The 17,080-nt window shown below is 41.5% G+C and overlaps 1 long non-coding RNA gene across 1 annotated transcript in view; it reads left to right on the top strand.

Moving 5' to 3' along the window:
* The window catches only part of LOC143956851 (uncharacterized), a 30,884-nt gene that overhangs the window by 4,661 nt on the left and 9,143 nt on the right, over positions 1-17,080 (top strand). The window contains exon 2 of the long non-coding RNA XR_013269978.1: positions 6,128-6,164. This is a non-coding gene — a long non-coding RNA (uncharacterized LOC143956851). The remainder of the gene's footprint in view (positions 1-6,127; positions 6,165-17,080) is intronic.

Below are 17,080 nucleotides of genomic sequence, written 5' to 3'. Positions count from 1 at the left end.
TACGTATCGGCCTAAACTGAGGGAAAAAAAAGTTTTTTTTATATATTTTTGGGGGATATTTATTATAATAAAAAGTAAAAAATAATGTTTTTTTTCAAAATTGTCGCTCTATTTTTGTTTATAGCGCAAAAAATAAAAACCGCAGGGGTGATCAAATACCACCAAAAGAAAGCTCTATTTGTGGGAAAAAAAGGACGTCAATTTTGTTTGGGAGCCATGTCGCACGACCGCGCAATTGTCAGTTAAAGCGACGCAGTGCCGAATCGCAAAAAGTGGTCTGGTCTTTGACCAGCAAATTGGTCCGGTCTGAAAGTGGTTAAATAAGAGCATTAGCCAGTGCATCCCATTGGGAAATGCATTTAAAAGAGCGAATAAAAGGGTGGTTTAACTCCAATGTAAAAAAGCATATAAAAGCAAAAGAGAAGGCCTTCAAAAAATACAACGCTGAGGGATCATCATCAGCATTCAGACTTTATAAAGAATAAAACAAAAGACACATAGTGGAGGAGAGCAAAAAAAATCCCAAGAAATGCTTTAAGGATATAAACTGTAAAAGAGGGAGGACAGACCACATTAGCCCCACAAATAATGAGGAAGGACATCTGATTACAAAGGATGGTGACATGGCGAAGCTATTGAATTTATTCTTCTTAGGCCGCGTACAAACCGGCGGATTGTCTGCCCAACTTAGTCCGCTGAACCGTGTTTCAGCGGACAATCCGCTCGTGTGTGGGCTTCAGCGGACTTTTTCAGCAGACAGTCTGACGGACTTTGTCTTTCGGAATTTCCGTAATTTTGTCCGTCCAAACTTGGTTTTGTCCGTCCAAACTTGGTTTCAGTGGACAGTCCGCTCGTGTGTAGGCAAGTTGGACGGACTAAGTATGGCGCATGCTCAGAAAGGATTTACACGGCCGAAGGTTGTATTGCAGTGTATTGGACGTCGTTTTTCTAGTCCCGTCGTACGTGCCGTACACGTCATCGCGCAAGTTTTCAGCGGACTGTCTGTTCATTGTGTGTGGTCAAGTCAGTTCATTCAAAATTTGGACGGACTGTCCGTCGGATTGTCTGACGAACTTAGTTGGGCAGACAATCCGCCCGTGTGTACGCGGCCTTAGTCTTCACAAGGTAATCGGGGGGGCTTCAGTAACCAAAACTGCAGTGTTTATCCTCATGACACATCACAGGAAGCACCTCCATGGTTAAAAGAGGAGAGAATTAAAATTAGACTTGGGAAACATAACATTAATAAATCACCGGGACCAGATGGCTTGCACCCGAGGATACTTAGGGAACTTACTTAAGTAATTGCCAGACCATTGTTCCCGAATTTTTACTGACATGGTACCAGCTGATTGGAGAGAAGCCAATGTAGCACCAATATTTAAAAAAGGGGCAAAATACATCCCTGGGAATTACAGACCAGTTAGCCTAACATCAATAGTATGTAAGCTCTTGGAGGGGATGATAAGGGACTATATACAAGATTTTAGTAATAAAAACTGTATCATTAGCAGTAATCAGCATGGATTCATGAAGAATCGTTCTTACCAAACTAATCTATTAACCTTTTATGAGGTGAGCTGCCATCTAGATAAAGGAAGGAAAGCATTTGACACAGTTCCCCATAAATGTTTACTGTACAAAATAAGGTCCGTTGGCATGGACCATAGGGTGCGTACATGGATTGAAAACTGGCTACAAGGGCGAGTTCAGAGGGTGGTGATAAATGGGGAGTACTCAGAATGGCCAGGGGTGGGTAGTGGGGTCCCCCAGGGTTCTGTGCTTGGACCAATCCTATTTAATTTGTTCATAAATGACCTGGAGGATGGGGTAAGTACATGGTTTGAAAACTTGCTACCAGTGTTAATTTTGGCAGCAAATTTCGATTTAGTTTTAGCCTTAGTCTTAGGACTAAAATGGCATTTTAGATTTAGTCCCATTTTAGTCTTCTGCAATAGTTTTAGTCGTATTTACTCGACTAATACCGTGTACACACAGTTGGACTTTCCGGCAGAAAAAGCCTGACGGAATCTTTTCATCGGATATTCCAATCGTGTGTGGGCCTCGTCTGAATTTTTATTTTTTATTTTTAAATTCTGACGGACCTCGAAATAGAACATGTTTTAAATATTTCCGACGGAACCAATTCCTATCGGGAATACCGCTCGTCTGTATGCTGTTCCGACAGACCAAAAATGACGCATGCTCTAAAGCAAGTACGAGACGGAAGCTATTGGCTACTGGCTATTGAACTTCCTTTTTCTAGTCCCGTCGTACGTGTTGTACGTCATCGCGTTCTAGACCGTCAGACTTTGGTGTGATTGTGTGTACGTAAGGCAGTTTCAGCAGAACTCTGTCGGAACTCCTTCGGAACTCCGTTGGAAAAACCTTCAGAGTTTATTCAGACAGGAAAACCGGTTGTGTGTACGCGGCATAAATCTCCAGTAGATTTTAGTCGACTAAAATGTTCTAAGTTTTAATCGGCTAAAATCTCCAGTACATTTTAGTCGACTAAAACTAATTTTAGTCCTCTAAACTCGAATGGGTGTAATAAAATTGTAATGCATTAGTTAACATTTCTCTGCAGGTTCCAAACTCATTATATTCTGCTGGAGTGAAAAATCGAATATGTTATTATTTATGGTATTGAGGTATGAACATGCACTACAGACCAGTGTTAATTTTATAGTCAAATTTCAATTAAGTTTTAGTCTTAGTCTTTTGATTAAAATGCCATTTTAGTTTTAGTCATATTTTAGTCATCTCAATTGTTTTAGTTTTAGCCATATTTTAGTCTACTAAAATACTATTAATTTAGTCAGCTAAAATGTTTTAGTCAACAAAATGATCACTGCTGGCTACAAGGGCGAGTTCAGAGGGTGGTGATAAATGGGGAGTACTCGGAATGGTCGGGGGTGGGTAGTGGGGTCCCCCAGGGTTCTGTGCTGGGACCAATCCTGTTTAATTTGTTCATAAATGACCTGGAGGATGGGGATGGGGTAAACAGTTCAATCTCTGTATTTGCGGACGATAGTAAGCTAAGCAGGGCAATAACTTCTCCGCAGGAAGTGGAAACCTTGCAAGAAGATCTGAAACAAATGAATGGGGGGAGGGGCAACTACATGGCAAATGAGGTTCAATGTAGAAAAATTTAAAATAATGCATTTGGGTGGCAAAAATCTGAATGCAATCTATACACTGGGGGGAGAACCTCTGGGGGGATCTAGGATGGAGAAGGACCTGGAGGGTCCTAGTAGATTATAGGCTCAGCAATGGCATGCAATGCCAAGCTGCTGCTAACAAAGCAAACAGAATATTGGCTTTAAAAAAGGGGATCAACTCCAGAGATAAAACGATAATTCTCCCGCTCTACAAGACTCTGGTCCGGCCGCACCTGGAGTATGCTGCCCAGTTCTGGGCACCAGTCCTCAGGAAGGATGTACTGGAAATGGAGCGACTACAAAGAAGGGCAACAAAGCTAATAAAGGGTCTGGAGGATATTAGTTATGAGGAAAGGTTGCGAGCACTGAACTTATTCTCTCTGGAGAAGAGACACTTGAGAGGGGATATGATTTCAATATATAAATACCGGACTAGTGACCCCACAATATACAAATACCGGACTGGTGACCCCACAATATACAAATACCGTACTGGTGACCCCACAATATACAAATACCGGACTGGTGACCCCACAATATACAAATACCGTACTGGTGACCCCACAATATACAAATACCGTACTGGTGACCCCACAATATACAAATACCGGACTGGTGACCCCACAATATACAAATACCGTACTGGTGACCCCACAATATACAAATACCGGACTGGTGACCCCACAGTATACAAATACCGTACTGGTGACCCCACAATAGGGAGAAAACTTTTTTGCGGAAGGGAGTTTAACAAGACTCGTGGACACTCATTAAATTTAGAAGAAAAGAGGTTTAACCTTAAACTACGTAGATATTGTTTTTAAAGGTAATTTACTATATTTTCAAAATCTGTACTCATGCAGGCGGCTTAACAGACAAATTACTGAAGTTTGAAGTTATAACGTCCAACCAGTAATTTCACAGTAAATAGATAAATAATATTTTTTTTTTTTTTTTTTATAGTGCAAAATATTTATTTAAAATGAACATATAAGTTACAAATGAATAAAATGCCCCACCGTGAGACAGGGTAAGTGCCAGGCAGACGGCGGGCGGGGGGTACAGTGGGAGCATTTGATATGGCACAGTGGCAGCATTTGATATGGCACAGTGGCAGCATTTGATGGACACAGTGGCAGCATTTGATATGGTACAGTGGCTGCAATTGATATGGTACAGTGGCTGCAATTGATATGGCACAGTGGCGGCGTTTGATGGGCACAGTGGCAGCATTTGATATGGTACAGTGGCAACAATTGATATGGCACAGTGGCGGTGTTTGATGGGCAGAGTGGCGGTGTTTGATGGGCAGAGAAATAATAAATTATTATCTTATAACTTATAGCATAATAATATAGGATTTAGCTTGAATATAACAGTTCCTTTTTTAGCAGAATACGGAAAATACGGGATTGTGGGTAAATCTTATACACATTAACACATGTGTTTTTCCTTGTAGATAAGAGGGCTGGATGAGAGTATTTGTATTTTAGACATGCCCCAATCTATGAAACTGCAGTGAGAAGCATGCCTCCACTGCAGCATTTTTATTGGACAGCTTGTTCCAATGGTGCTTTACCATTGGTCCAAGACTCCAAGCTGTCCATTGAGCTCAGTGCCTCTGACAAGAAGTGAGGAGAGGCTCTGTGAGCTCATACTCTCAGTCTGGCCCAAACAGAGTTTTCCGGCTTGTATTTAAACTCTGTATGTAGCTTCTGACGGGCTGGACAAGGAGCCCCGTATCTCCGGAACCATAGGTCGTAGGAGCCAGTGGTGGGGTAGGACTTAGGCTACATACCCCCCACATTTGGGGTCTCTGTGACCCCAGTTTGCTGAGCTATGACCCTCAAAGCCCGATTTTATTATTTTTTTTAAATGGCCCTGCCTCCCCTGACTGCACGTCCCTGATGTGCAAAGCTGGTAGAGACATCCCCGAAAAAAAGACTTGCAGCTGTAATTGCAGTGAAAGTTGGTTCTACAAAGTATTGTAGACTCAAGACTCAGGGGGGAGCCCCCCCCCCCCCCCCCCCCACACACACACACACACTTTTCGCATATTTACTTGTATAAAATTTGAAAATCATTTATCATTTTCCTTCCACTTCACAATTATGTGCTACTTTGTGTTAGTCTATCACATAAAATCCCAATAAAATATATTTACATTTTTGGTTGCAACATGACAAAATGTAGAAAATGTCAGAGGGTATGAATACTTTTTCAAGGCACTGTCTATTGTGGAATCACATACCAGGCAGGCATTTTTTATTTTCTCTAATTAGGTAAACTAGGTGGCTGCGAGACCCCTGTGAGTGCGAGGCCTGAGGCGTCAGCCTAATTTGCCTAATTAGCGAGCCGCCTCTGATGATCCCCATTAGCAAGCCTGGATTAAGAAGTATCCCATTAATGAATTTTTTGGCCTCCAATTATTCATTTTGGATCTGGCCCCTTGACAGTTCTCTGGCTATCAGTGTCCTACTTATTACAGCCATCAGCAGTTTAATATAGACTTATAACCAGGTTGTGCAGACCTGCTAACTAACACTTTGCATTTTTTGTAAGGCCTTCATCACCCTTACATACATGAATCTATGTTTGCCATGTAACAGCGATGATTTGTAGCAGTCTCATGGAACGTGTCTCCAGTCTAGGTCTTCTGAAACATGTCTCCAGTCTCCAACAGCTCCTTTAGCATGGTGGCCTCTGACCATCTCTTGTAGCAAACCCGTAGTCTCTGGTCATATCCCTTTGCATGTCTGAAGTTTCTGACAGCTTGCTGCAGCATTAACTCCATAGACTATAATGTTTTGGAGATATGATCACATACGTAGGTTGGACTTGATGGACTTGTGTCTTTTTTCGACCTCACCTACTATGTAACTTGAAGTCCCCTTTATCAAGAAAGCTGACCCCAACTTCTTCATAATATATCTGATGGATGACTAAATGTCCTTTCTATTCTCCAGCTCTGACCACAGAGAGGACAGACGGCTCTTTCACAATGTAAGTCCAAAAATCTCTACTTCAGTCTTCAGAAATAATAACCTGTATTGGGGGAATTTGATAACAGATTGCACACATTGGGGGGGCAATAACAAAGAGGGGTGCAGACATTAACCGCTTGCTGACCAGCCACCACAGTTTTACTGGGCGAAACGACGTTATGTTACGTCACTTTGCCCTGTGGCCACTAGGGGCGGGCGCCTGCTGCTCGCCCCCCGAGCCGGTGCGAGTGCCCGGCGGGCGCGATGAGCGACGGGCTCCCACGATCGTTCGTGACACACCGAGAACTGGGATCTGTTTAACCCCTTGATCGCCCCCTAGTGTTAACTCCTTCCCTGCCAGGGACATTTTTACAGTAATCAGTGCATTTTTATAGCACAGATCGCTGTATAATTGTAAGTGGTCCCAAAAATGTGTCAAAAGTGTCCGATGTGTCCACCATAATGTTGCAGATCGCCGCCATTACTAGTAAAAAAATTATAATAAAAATGCCATAAATCTATCCCCTATTTTGTAGACGCAATAACTTTTGCGCAAACCAATCAATATACGCTTATTGTGATTTTTATTACCAAAAATATGTAGAAGAATACGTATCAGCCTGAACTGAGACAAAATTTGCTTTTTTTTAAAAAAAAAGGGGGATATTTATTATAGCACAAAATATTGTGTTTTTTTGCAAAATTGTCGCTCTTTTTTTGTTTATAGCGCAAAAAATAAAAACCGCAGAGGTGATCAAATACTACCAAAATAAAGCTCTATTTGTGGGAAAAAAAGGACATCAATTTAATTTGGATACAACGTCGCACGACAGCGTAATTGTCAGTTAAACTGACACAGTGCAGAATCGCAAAAAATGGCCTGGTCATTCAGCAGCCAAATCTTCCGGGGCTGAAGTGGTTAATCCTATTCTAAGAAAAAAAAGCAGATTCTTCAGAACGCAAGTCCCTGTGTTAACCCCTTGGGCCTCCCCACTCTTTAAGGGGTTTTTAGATGCTGGGAGGCTGATTGACTGTTACAGCAGTCACATGATCGATGTAACCAATTAGTAGGGTTGAGCCGAACACCCCCCCCCTTCGGTTCGCATCAGAACATGCGAACAGGCAAAAAAATTGATCGAACACACGAACACCTTTAAAGTCTATGGGACACAAACATGAATAATCAAAAGTGCTAATTTTAAAGGGTTATGTGCAAGTTATTGTCCTAAAAAGTGTTCGGGGATCCGGGTCCAAAATGTAAAAATAAAAAAATGGCGTGGCGGTCCCCCTCAAAATCCATACCAGACCTGAATCCGAGCACGCAACCTGGCAGGCCGCAGGAAAAGAGGGGGGGGGGACGAGAGAGCGGCTCCACTCCTGAACCATACCAGGCCACATGCCCTCAACATTGGGAGGGTGCTTTGGGGTAGCCCTCCAAAGCACCTTGTCCCCATGTTGATGGGGACAAGGGCCTCATCCCCACAACCCTGGCCGGTGGTTGTGGGGGTCTGCGGGCAGGGGGCTTATCAGAATCTGGAAGCCCCCTTTAACAAGGGGACCCCCAGATCCCGCCCCCCATGTGAAATGGTAATGGGGTATAAAAGTATCCCTACCATTTCACAAAAAAAGTGTCAAAAATGTTTTTTTTTTTTTTTTGCTGTTGTTTCTTATCTAATCTTTTTTTTCTCCCTTCTTGTATTTATTTAGCTATTGTATTTAATATGGCGTACTCTATGTTAGATGAACATGCTTTTGTGATCTCCCATAACGTTAGGGGTCTAAATACACTGGAGAAACGAATGGCGGTGCTTAGGGAACTCCACAAGCAGAAACCGGCAGCGGTGTTTCTCCAGGAGACCCACTTCCGGTCCGGCAAGACTCCTAGATTGCATGATAGACATTATCCACATGTTTTCCATGCAACAAATCCCGAGGCCAAATCTAAGGGGGTGACAATTTTGATACATAAAAAAGCTGATTTCACTTTACACCAGCAGATGGCGGACATTGCCGGAAGGTACCTATTTTTGAAAGGGATCTGGGCGGGAACTCCGGTTACCTTGGCCAACGTCTACTTCCCCAACACTGCACAGGTCACTTTTTGTCAACATATGGTAGATGAACTGAAGGGATTTGCATCTGGATGTGTGGTGTTGGGGGGAGATTTCAATCTAGCGCTAAATCCCCTTCAGGATACATCAGATGGCAGGTCCAGCATTCCGTATAAAAAGTTGCGTAAAATCAAGACACTTTTAGCTTCCCTTACTTTAGTAGATACTTGGCGTTTGGCAAACCCCTCAGGTAGGGATTACACATACTTCTCTTCCTTACATAATAAATTTACACGCATAGACTACATCTTTGTTACTCAAAGGGATATATCCCGTATAAAATCTGCTAAAATAGGTGTGCAGACCCTCTCTGACCACGCCCCTATATCGTTGCAATTTCACAAAACGAACATACACCGCGGCCCCCACTCGTGGAGATTAAACCCCTCCCTGCTCACGGATAAGGACAACACTGACAAAATAGCGGATATAATCAAATTATATTTTACAGAAAATGTCTCTGAAGAACTGTCGCCGTTTACAATTTGGGCGGCCCATAAATGCGTGGTGCGGGGGGAGCTCATACGGCTGGGGGCCGCGAGAAAAAGGGTTGCAGAGAGGGAGATTAACGATCTTATACAGACTATTAGAGACCTAGAGGGGAAGCATAAACAATCCTTAGCAACTGACACAGCAGTAACTTTATCAGATTTGAGGAAAAAATTACAAGCCCATTTGAATCTTAAAGCACAGAAGATCCTTTTCTTTAAGAAGGGGTTCTTCTATGAACACAATGATAAAACAGGCAAACTTTTAGCGAAGGCCCTTAAAGAAACATTATTTTCGACGAATATTGCTGCAATTAAAACCAGTGCTGGTCAGACAATACAGGATGCTGCAAAAATCGCGCAAAGATTTCAGGAATATTACTCCAATTTGTATAATTTAACGCAGCTACATAAACCTAGCGACTTAAGGGGGACGTCAGCAGAGATTACTAATAAATTTCTGGCTGACAGCGGACTCCCCAAACTTACTGAGGAGGAAGCGCTGTCGCTGGAAGAACCGATAATTGAAGGTGAACTCACCGCAGCTATTAAGGAATTAAAAAAGGGGAAAAGCCCTGGACCGGACGGTTTAACAGCCCACTATTATAAAACCTTTACGGAATTACTGATTCCATACATGATTAAGACATTTAACCACTTTCGAGACCCACAAACGTTACCAGAAGATTTTCTGAGAGCGCATGTTACAGTATTGCCTAAACCTAATAAAGACCCTCTAGATTGTGCTAGCTATAGGCCGATTTCTTTATTGAATGTGGACCTAAAAATTTATACGAAAATACTGGCGAACAGACTGCGCCCATTGTTGCATAAACTTATAGGCCCCGAGCAGGTAGGTTTTATGCCTGGTAGGGAGGCGAAAGACAACGTGATTAAAGCCCTTAATCTTATACACAGGGCCCAAACAGAACAATTTGAAGGCATGCTCTTATCTACAGATGCAGAGAAGGCCTTCGACCGTGTGTCGTGGGACTTCCTGTATGCGACTTGCTCTCATATAGGTCTGAGAGCACATATGCTATCCTGGATTAAAACTATTTATTATAACCCTACGGCACAAATTAAGGTGAATGGGACACTGTCAGACAAGGTGCAGATACGGAATGGAACTAGGCAAGGGTGTCCTCTTTCGCCCTTGCTGTTTATACTCACCTTGGAACCGTTAATCCGCACAGTTAATTTATCATCCTCTATACATGGCTTCCACGTAGGCGATAAGGAATACAAGTGTGCTGCGTATGCGGATGATCTATTGTTTTTTATAACTCAGCCGCATGTTACTATGCCCAATCTGTGCACTATATTTAAGCATTACAGCTATATAGCGAATTTCAAAATTAATTATAAAAAATCTGAGGCCCTCAATCTTACGCTACAAGAGACTACGCGGGAGGCTGTTTTACGCAACTGTAAATTTAAGTGGGAATCCCGCTCTCTTAAATACTTAGGAGTTCATTTGACTCCCAGTTTAAATGAGATATATAGCCAAAATTTTTTACCACTGTTACAAAACGTGAAAAAAGACCTGGAGAGATGGACACTCAAACATTTCTCCTGGTTCGGTAGGGCAGCTATTGTCAAAATGACAATCCTGCCCAGATTTCTGTATTTTTTTCAGACTCTGCCCATATGGCTACCTGCAAATTTTTTTCGGTCATTGAATGCTATTTTTAGACACTTTTTATGGGCATCTAAAAAGCCACGCATAAGCCTTACAATACTCACTAGAGATAAAGGCAGTGGGGGAATGGGATTCCCCAACTTCAAAAATTATTATAAGGCCACTCATCTTACCAGAATGATTGACTGGACCTGTCATGCGGATAATAAAGATTGGGTGAAACTTGAAAACGATGTAGGCCCCATTCCAGTGACATATTCCCCTTGGATTCCGTGGGACTTATGCCCTAAACAGCATAAGCAACATCCCCTTATAGGGACCACTTTAAGACTATTACAAACAGTGTCTCAAACGACGGGTTTGACTACTTCACCTGGCCCATTAACACCGTTAGTAGATAATCCTGATTTTATACCAGGCATGCATAAACCTATCCGGCACTTCATATGTGGGAATCTGCCCTTATTAGCCACTCATTGTCTTGAGGGTAACAAGATTAAATCAATGACGGACTTACAACATACTTTGGGCTTAACCGTTTTGGGACATTGGACGTATAGACAAATACATGATTATATTTTGAGCCCACGGAGGCTCAAACATTTTATACGACCATTAACGCCTTTTGAGGCGGTTTGCCTTCGTGCTAACGCTTCTACGAAAAATATCTCTCTCACGTATGCTTGGTTACAATCCGCAGCACGTCTAGAACCTAATAAACATAAGCTTTTCTGGGAAGCAGCATTAAATGCATCATTTACAAACGATCAATGGCTACAGGCATGTGTATTTGCTCATAAATGTGCAATTAGCACTAGATTACAGGAAACTTCTTTTAAACTTTTGACGAATTGGTATAATACGCCAATTAAATTGCATAAGTGGTTCCCCGCTGTTCCAGACCTATGTTGGCGTTGTAATCAAGCTAAGGGCACTTTACAACATATATGGTGGGAGTGTGACCTAATCAGACCATATTGGGCCCAAGTGATTAGTATTATACAACAAATAACTGATACACAGATCCCCCTAGACGCTAAATGTTGTCTATTACACATCACTGACCTTTCAATGAGAGAATATAAAAAATCGCTGATCAGATTCCTACTAACTGCCGCCAAGACAGTGATACCGAGATATTGGAGGAACACTACGACTCCCTCAATTATGGAATGGCTGGGAGAGATAGGATACTTGCACAAAATGGAAGAAATTAGGGCTATAGCCCATGAAAGCACGGGCAAATATATAGTTGTATGGCGACCTTGGGTAGTGTTTAGCTATTCCTCTGTATACGTCTCTCTGATACAAACATGAGGTGGAGGGGGCGGTGTGTGTTTGGGCTAGTAATGCCCGCTTGTTCCTTAGGGACAACTGCATTATTTATCTTTTTTTTTTTTTTTTCCCCTTTCTCTCCTTTTTTTTTTAAGGTGCTAGCCTTGAGATAGGCTGTCACCTCTTTTTTTTTATATCCATTAGTCACATTTGGCTTTTGTATGATAGGTAACAGGGTGTATTTAGAGTGGTATAAAGTTATAATGCAGACATGCCGGGACAGGCTTTTACAATCCATTGATATATATGTTTAGGTCCTATTGACGCTTTGGGAATGGGAATGTACCAAGAGGTCTTTCCATCTTTTGGAGGGGCTTATTAGTTTAATGGGATCTCCTGTCAATCTGTGTATATGCAAACAAGAGGACTAAAAGTATGAGTCTGTAACGCTATTGCTAACCTATTGTACACACAGGCAATTGTATTTGCGATTATTATGTATTGTTATATTTGTATTGTAACTGGCTAATTCTTTAATAAATTCTAATTGAAACAAAAATGTTAAAAATGACAAGAGCCAGTTTTTGACAATTCCTTTATTTAAAGTCTTCTTCTTTCCATCTTCTTCAGGTCTTCTTCCTTCCTTCTTCCTTGGGGTTTCTTCCTCCATCTTCTTCTTCCTCTGCTTCTTCCTCCAATCCTCTGTTTCTTACTCCAGTGTTCTCATCTGGCATCTTCCTCCGTGGCGTCTTCTTCCCCGCTTCGTTCTTGGGCCGCTCCGCATCCATGGAAGGCTCCCGCTGTGTGACGCTTCTCTTCTTCTGACAGTTCTTATATAACAGAGGGCAGGGCCACCCAGTGACCCCGCCCCCTCTGACGCACGGGGACTTTCCTATGGCTTTCCCCGTGACGTCATAGGGGGACGGGGTCACCCGTATATATATATAACTTTCACACAAACTAATTCATATACAAAGGACTTTATAACCACGGGCATACCAACATGTTTTTTAGCACCACATCCCTTAGTTAAATAGATATAGAAGGATTTTGTGGGATTTTAAGGCGCAAGAAAATATGTATATACTGTATAAGAAATAGTGATCTCAAGATACAGTATAAAACGTTTTATGTAAAAACAATTTAGAAAATTGTTAAACAATTATGGCGAGTATGATACAATACAGTTTTATGGATAAGGCACTTTAGGATGGAGTTTCCAACATGTTTCACCCATATTCCGGGCTTCTTCCGGGGATTCTATCCATTAGAGGTACAAGCCTTCTATTAAAGAGAATTTTAGACATAAAAATCACATCAAAAATCAATTTAGAATTATATATATACAGTATATATATATATATATATATATATATATATATATATATACACACACACACACATTAATTTAATTACTTCTCTTATGCCGCGTACACACGATCGGAAATTCCGCCAGCAAAAGTCAGATGGAAGCTTTTGGTCGGAAAATGTGACCATGTGTATGCTCCATCGGACTTTTGCTGGGGGAATTCCAGCCAGCAAAAGATTGAGAGCAGGTTCTCAATTTTTCGGTTGGAAAAAGTTTCGATCTGCGATTCCGACCGTCTGTACCAATTTCAACGTGCAAAATTCCTACGTATGCTCGGAAACAATTTGACGCATGTTCGGAAGCATCGAACTTCATTTTCTCGGCTCGTCATAGTGTTGTACGTCACCGCGTTCTTGACGGTCAAAAGTTCAGCAAAATTTTGTGTGACCCGTGTGTATGCAAGACAAGCTTGAGCGGAATTCCGCCGGAAAAATCATCCAAGATTTTTCCGAAAGAAAATCCGCTCGTGTGCACGGGGCATTAGAGGTTATTTTTTCAGTACAGGATGATTCCTACATACATGTGCATACATACATATATACAGTGGGGGTTAAAAGTTTGGGCACCCCAGGTAAAAATGTGTATTAATGTGCATAACGAAGCCAAGGAAAGATGGAAAAATCTGCAAATGACATCAAATTACAGATCAGACATTCTTATAATATGTCAAAAAAAGTTAGATTTTATTTCCATCATTTACACTTTCAAAATTACAGAAAACAAAAAAATGGCATCTGCAAAAGTTTGGGCACCCTGCAGAGTTAATATCTTGTACTGCCCCCTTTGGCAAGTATCACAGCTTCTAAACGCTTTTTGTAGCCAGCCGAGAGTCTTTCAATTCTTGTTTGAGGTATCTTTGCCCATTCTTCCTTACAAAAGTGTTCCAGTTCTTTGAGATTTCTGGGCTGTCTGTCACTCACTGTTCTTTTAAGGTCTATCCATAGATTTTCAATAATGTTGAGGTCAGGAGATTGTGAAGGCCATGGCAAAACCTTCAGTTTATGCCTCTTGATGTAATCCCCCGTGGATTTTGAGGCGTGTTTAGGATCATTATCCATTTGTAGAAGCCATCCTCTCTTTAACTTCAGCTTTTTCACAGATGGCATCAAGTTACCATCCAAAATTTGCTGAAATTTTATTGAATCCATTTTTCCTTCTACTCGTGAAATGTTCCCTGTGCCACTGGCTGCAATACAACCCCAAAGCACAGATTGATCCACCCCCATGCTTAACAGTTGGACAGAGGTTCTTTTCATTAAATTCTGTGCCCTTTCTTCTCCAAACGTACCTTTGCTCCGGCCAAAAAGTTATATTTTAACCTCATCGGTCCACAGAACTTGTTTCCAAAATGCCTCAGGCTTGTCTATATGTTCATTTGCAAAGTTCAAACGCTGATTTTTGTGGTGAGGATGTAGAAGAGGTTTTCTTCTGATGACTCTTCCATGAAGACCATATTTGTACAAGTATCTCTTTATAGTGGAATAGTGGACCACAACTCCAGTGTCTGCCAGATCTTTCTGGAGGGATCGTGCAGTCAAACGTGGGTTTTGAATTGCTTTTCTCACAATCCTGCGAACTGTTCTGTCTGATATTTTTCTTGGTCTTCCAGATCTTGCTTTAACTTCCACTGTTCCTGATGACTGCCATTTCTTAATTACATTCCGAACAGAGGATATTGACATCTGAAAACCCTTTGCTATCTTCTTATAGCCTTCTGCAGCTTTGTGAGCGTCAACTATTTTCAGTTTCAGTTTTCTAGACAACTGCTTAGAAGAGCCCATGGTGCTGATTGTTGGGGCAAGGTCAGATGAGTCTGGCCATTTAAAACCTTTGAGATTGACATCACCTGGTCTTCCCAGACGATGATTGAGAACAATCCATGACACTGGCAGGTCTCAGCTTTGCAAAGGGGGCAGTGCAGGCTATAAATTCTGCAGGGTGCCCAAACTTTTGCAGACACCATTTTTTTGTTTTCTGTAATGTGTAAATGATGGAAATAAAATCTAACTTTTTTTGACATATTATAAGAATGTCTAATCTGTAATATGACGCCATTTGGAGATTTTTCAATCTTTCCTTGGTATCGTTATGCACATTAATACACATTTTTTACCTGGGGTGCCCAAACTTTCGATCCCCACTATATATATATATATATATATATAACTAATATGAAACAGTGCTCTCAAGATATAGTATAAAAGGTTTTATTTAAAAACAATTAAAAAAATGTTAAAAAACAATTATGGAGAGTACCATACAATACAATTTTATGGATACAGCACTTTAGAATGGAGTTTCCAACATGTTTCGCCCATATTCTGGGCTTCTTCAGGGGATGCTGCCCATTAGAGGTGCAAGCCTTCTATTAAAGAGTTTTTTTTTTTTAAATAATAATCACATCAAAAATCAATTTAGAATCATATATATACACAAACTCATTTGACTACTCTTTTTAGAGGTTATTTTTCCAGTACAGGATGATTCGTACATACATGTGACATCAGTGTCGGTGTCCCTCGCAGTCAGTGTCTGTTAGCACCAGTTTGGCCAGCACACTATCACAGTCACACTATAAATCGCTAATCACCAGTATAGCGCCATAGCTGCGTCATTTTCCGTATAGATACATAAATGCCAGTATATATACCATAGTTTGTAGACGCTATAACTTTCACACAAACTAATTAATATACAGTTTTTTGAGCTTTTTTTTCCACCAAAGACATGTAGCAGAATTCATTTTGGCCTAAACTAATCAAGAAATGTGATTTTATTGGCTATGATTTATAACAGAAGGCAGACATTTTTTTTTCCTTTTTGGTCCTTTTTCGTTAATTAAAAAAAAACAAAAAAAAACGAGTGTTGATCAAATACCCCCCAAAGAAAGTTCTATTTGTGTGAAAAAAAATATATAAATGTATTTTGGTCACAGGGCTGCATGACTGAGCAATTACAAGTTTAAGTAGTGCAGTGCCAAATAGCAATAAATGGCCTGGTCATGAAGGGGGGTAAATTTTTACGGAGGTTAAAATATAAATAAAAGGTAAAACCTTTGTGCATATATGTAAATGGTTTTAACCACCTGATTGCCGCTAGTTAACCCTTTCACCCCCTTTTGCCAGTGTCACTAAGCGATCATTTTTCTGATCGCTGCATCAGTGTCGCTAGTGTCGCTAGGTAGCTAGTTATTTTTTTAGGTTCACCGCCAGGTTTTTATAGCGCTAGGTACCCCGATATACTACCCAATAATGGTTTTAACCCCCTGATTGCTGCTAGTTAACCCTTTCACCCCCTTTCACCAGCGATCACAGTATAAGTGTCACTGGTGACGCTGGTTAGCCAGTTAGTTATTTAGGTTCCCCGTCAGGTTTTTATATAGCGCCAGGGACCCCCATATACTACCTAATAAAAATTTGAACCCCCTGATTGCCCCTAGTTAACCCTTTCACCACTGATCACCGTATAAGTGTTACGGGTGACTCTGGTTAGTTTGTTTTTTATAGCATCAGGGCACCCACCATTTATTACCCAATAAAGGTTTAACCCCCTGATCACCCGGCGGGTGATATCAATTAGGTTTTAGGGTCAGGGTCTGCGTCGCCCCAGGCAGTGCTAGGTTAGTGCCAGTACCGCTAACACCCACACGCAAAGCATACACCTCCCGTAGTGCTATAGAATCTGAACAGATCAATATCTGATCTGATCAGATCTATACTAGCGTCCCCAGCAGTTTAGGGTTCCAAAAAAACGCATTGTTAGCGGGATCAGCCCAGATACCTGCTAGCACCTGCGTTTTGCCCCTCTGCCCAGCCCACCCAAGTGCAGTATCGATCGATCACTGTCACTTACAAAACACTAAACACATAACTGCAGCGTTCGCAGAGTCAGGCCTGATCCCTGCCATCGCTAACAGGTTTTTTGGTAGCATTTTATATTTAAATCCGGAAGGCAGTGCTTGGTTTTCGGGGTCCCGTACGTGGCTAGGCTCCCAAAAAGTCCCCCACATGTGGTATCCCCGTACTCGGGAGAAGCAGCAGAATTTATATA

This window comes from Lithobates pipiens, unplaced genomic scaffold (assembly GCF_037356315.1).
Source record: "Lithobates pipiens isolate NorthernLeopardFrog02 unplaced genomic scaffold, aLitPip1_a1.2 Scaffold_44, whole genome shotgun sequence".
Classification (NCBI taxonomy): domain Eukaryota; kingdom Metazoa; phylum Chordata; class Amphibia; order Anura; family Ranidae; genus Lithobates; species Lithobates pipiens.
Note: the sequence above shows the minus strand (reverse complement) of the source record. Positions and strands in the feature narration are given on the sequence as shown.